Source organism: Lethenteron reissneri, chromosome 19 (genome assembly GCF_015708825.2).
Source record: "Lethenteron reissneri isolate LAM-NWPU_2019-01 chromosome 19, ASM1570882v1, whole genome shotgun sequence".
Classification (NCBI taxonomy): Eukaryota; Metazoa; Chordata; class Hyperoartia; order Petromyzontiformes; family Petromyzontidae; genus Lethenteron; species Lethenteron reissneri.
The window spans coordinates 1,985,691-1,990,235 of NC_083797.1; positions in this window are offsets into that span (position 1 = coordinate 1,985,691).

The following is a 4,545-nucleotide window of genomic DNA, read 5'->3' on the forward strand; positions in this document are numbered from 1 at the left end:
CTTCGCGCATCGGAGGCAGTGTTCGATCGAGAATTGGAATGGCGCGGAACCAGAGCTCAAATCCTCTCGTACGCCAGGATGAACAGGCGAGGGCCTGGGCAGGCCAGGACCTTGGCAGGCGAAGGCCTTGAGCTGCTGCTTGAAGGTGGACGATTGGATGATGCTGCTGCTGCGTGCGTGTGTGTGTGCAGTGGGTCAGAGTTCAAGATTGCTGTCGGTGCAGCTACGGTGAAACGCGGCTAAGCCAGTTTTCTGGGCACGATGAGCAGATCGTTAGATCCGCTCTGTAGGACGCGGTCCTTTGCTGTGGTCAGTTGAGTGACAAGGTTGGAGAGGTCCGTGGCGAGGCTTGGAGAGAACCAAAGAGGGCTTGGTGGCACAGTGTATCGTTCCTGGGCTCTCTCCTTGAGTCGATGGGGAGCCAGTGCAAGGTTTTTAGCGTGGCCGTAGAAGCCGTATGGCCGTGCATTGACGCCGATGACAGCTGTAGTTTGCCGAGGTGTTTTCTTGAAATGCGAGTAAGGTCGGCGTTGCACTAATGAAGACGAAAGCTGACAAGTGCTGTGAGCCGGAGAGTTTCTGCAGTGGCCGGAGCGAACATTGGGCCGACGTGCCACGAGGCACATCGAGTCGGTCCCTGTGTCGAACCACGTTCCCGAATGTTAGACGGTCGATCGGTTCGCCCGGTGGGTGGGGGGGGGGGGCATTCGCTACAGCCGTAGCGTTTGGGGTCGTTCACGCCTGGGATCTTTCCCAGAACGCTCTTGCCAACTGCTTCGATGTTGAAAAGAGGGTTCTGTGCTTTGTATTTTTTACAAGTTTTTTTTTTGCCATCCCTTGTAGAAAGAGGACGTTCACGATGCAGATATTATTGTTGTTGGCACGGGGTGGTTCTCACGGGACCTGGGTTTTTTTTCTCTTTCCGTGAATCGCGGCCGTTTACTTTGTTTTGTTTCCCCGTTGGCCTCCCACGCATCGCGTCTGGTGCCGATCTAAACCCACGATGCTCCACCCACGATGCTCAACCCACGATGCTCCACCCACGATGCTCCACCCACGATGCTCCACCCAAAGATGCTCCACCCACGATGCTCCACCCACGATGCTCCACCCACGATGCTCCACCCAAAGATGCTCCACCCACGATGCTCCACCCACGATGCTCCACTCACGATGCTACACCCACGATGATCAACCAACGATGTTCCACCCACGATGTTCAACCCAAAAATGCTCCACCCACGATGCTCCACCCACGATGCTCCACTCACGATGCTACACCCACGATGCTCCACCCACGATGCTCCACCCACACACTGGCACATGCAGCAGCCACAATGCAATTCGGATGAGAATCAAAAAGTGTATTTTTACCGGGGGAATCCGATGAGCCATCAAGTTATTTTTCACAGACAGCCAGTAAATTGTCAAGAGTGACCGGGAGAAGACGGCCTCTTTTGGCTGCCACGGTCACCCAGCGCACGCCGCCGTAGGCGTCATGGTGCTCTCACGCTTGGACGTGCGGTGGGGGGTGACGAGCGGTGGGTAGTCGCACATCTTCCAGTGTGGAAGAGTATGCCATGTAGTAGAGTGGCGGCTGTCGAGCTGAGGCGTCCCATCCCATCCAGCAGTGGCACGAGCAAGGCGTCTGCAGGGCTGCGCATTCACCTTTTCTCTGCGCATGGTCAACGGGGAGTCTCTAGGCCGGCGACCGACCGACTCCTTTAGTTGGTGCGTGCTCGGGCTGTGTGTGTGTGTCACGTGGTGTGCCTCGAGATCGCTCTCTCTCTCTGCTCCCACGGTCCCTGTGGAGTCTAACCTCCCCCCCCCCATGCGCCCCCATCCCTGAGCGGGGGTTGTGGGGGGGGCATACCGGGGGGGGGGTGCAGGGGGGGGGGCGTTGTCACGCTGACTGGACGAACCGACCGACCGATCCCGCTTTGGAGCTAATCGCTAACAGCTGCGCCGCTTAATGATCGGTCCCCTCCCCCGTGGCACGCGGCAGGTAACTCGCATTCACAACAACAGCAGCGGGTGATGATGATGATGGTGATTATGATAACAATGCCCATTTGTTAACCCCCTCTAAGAGCCTCGCTGTGAGTTTCAAGGTTGAATTTTTTAGGGAGGGTCGTTCCTTGTTAAGATGTTCAGCAAATTCCGCGTTTAAAGAGGGCTTTGCTTCGTGTTTTTGGGTGGAAACACCGGGAGGGAAACCCATCAGACGGATTGGGAGCGTGACGCTCAAAGCCAACTAAACTATGTTTTTATTTTAGCAGGTAAGGCCCGCTTGGAGCTATGTAGTATCTCTTCTTCAGAAGCGACTTGCCTATCCCAAATGATAGCTCAACGAAGTGGCTGTGTGGAAATGTAGAGCTGCCAAATACTCCGAACGCGTGATGATGTTGCTTCTAAACGTGGAGGGGAAAAACCCGGAGGGCCCGGAGAAAAACCCACGCGACCACGGGGATCGAGACACCGCATCCTCCACATGTACAGATGGATTCAAGAATCCACTGTTGTGCTTTTGTAGCCGGATCTCCCTTGGAAAATGTGACAGAGTTACGGCTCACGCAAGCCTACGACAAACACCTGGTCATTCCCAGGCATCCGTCACATCCAATTGGTGATCATGCCCGAAGATACTTCGATATGCCGAGGTCTTGATGTGGTCGCTCACGTTCTGGGTAATTCGGTGACAGCTCTGGATGAGTTAATGAAATATTTTTGCATCTATTTAAAAAATGAAGATCCCTCGAAATGTCAGATCCGTAATTAAATCAGCCATATGTCGCGTATGCTGTACATGTACATGTGCGGAATTGTGCAATATAAAAACACGTGTGGCTGACTCGCTACAAATCCCAACGTGCCATCTGTCCGCACCCTAATTACGCACGAGACGCTATGCAGCTCAAATACAATGAGGTCGGCCCTGCAGCAACACACACACAAACATTAAAACCACTTACAGATGTGTTCGCGGGCACGCTATGCACCAGGGAGAAGATGCCATAGAATCCTAAAAAACATATTGAGCAATGGATTGATGGTCCTTTGACAATCCACTGCTGGATGAAATCCTTCCCCACGCCATGTCAGTCATGGGGTGGGGGAGTTGTTTGACCATGTATGTGCTCACACACACGCGCACACACACACGCACACACACACACGCACACGCCGAGCAAAGCGCTGCACCTTTCGAAGGGAGTCGAATCCTGACAAGCCTTGGCTGAGAGAAAGAGAGAAAGAGAAAAAATGGCACACTCACGCCCCCAATCAGTCGTATCCACGTTATGTCTACGTGCAGACAGTGTATGCGGAAAAGTTGCGTGCAGGACTGATCTGGTACGATTGTAATCGTCCAATATAATCGAACGAGCAGATATGGAATTTAAATAAACTTCTACTTTACACGTCGAAAGACAAAACGTGGGTAAGGCGCCATTTTTTTAATTTTGTTCTACAATTAAACATCGATGAATCGACCGAACGTCCGATCGACCTACGTATATAGAACTTCTTTCACGCCGTACGTCGCCAAGTGTGGAGGGGGAAGGAGAACGAACTAAACACACTCGCGCGTCTTGCGTCTTGTTCGCTGGACGTCGTCAATCGGGGCACGTGGCAGCGCCAGCAACGCGCTGGGTCCTCATCCTCCTCCTCCTCGGGGGTTTCTTGGCAATGAGCTGGAATTTGTAACTCCACTCCACCACTCCCCACCACCACCACCCCCCACTGGCCAAGATCGCGTTTTTCTATTTTGCCAAAACCTAAATTGGAAATGGCTCCTCTTTCAAGCTCTTCCCGAGGCCGTGTGCGTGCGCGTGTGTACGACGCGCCTAAGGGGTGGGGGGGGGGAGTGTGGTGATGGTGGTGGCGGTGAGGATGATGGTGAAGGATGATGATGAGCGATGATGTTCGTCTCTCTTCAGTGCGAGAGAGTTGAGGGGACCTGCAGCAGCAGTGGCGATGGTGGTGGAGGAGTGGGGAGCGGTGGTGCAGCGGTTAGCGTGGCTGCGCTCCGAACCCGGCGACCCGAGTTCGATTTCCGCTCACGGCCAACAACATCGGTGGCTTTTATCGGAACCCGGTCCTGGCCCTACCCCTACGTCGACTCAGCCTCAAATGAGTACCTGGTGCGGTGTGTTAAAATCATCGGCACTGGGAAGAGAAAGGCGGTCGGGCGTGGTGCTGGTCACCTACTCCCTCATAGATGCGAGCTAACAGCACTTGCCCCAACAGTCTGGGAAGGCTATAGGGGGAATCTTTGTCTTTGGAGCAGGAGGAGGCCAGCGAAGCGTAACAGTAACGTGCACGGCCGTACAACGTCGTCTATATCCGGACTCGCTGGAGACTGTGGGCGGATACGTGAAAAGGTCGGATATACGAACATTCTTTAGCAAATGTTAGTTACACCACCACCGTCGCCGCCACGCACGGACGCGTCGGTGACTGGATTTCAAATAGAGCGAGAAGTGTTTTAAATGTTCCCCTGGCATTGCTTCGCAAGCGAGCGAATGTCCACGCGGGAACAGAGGA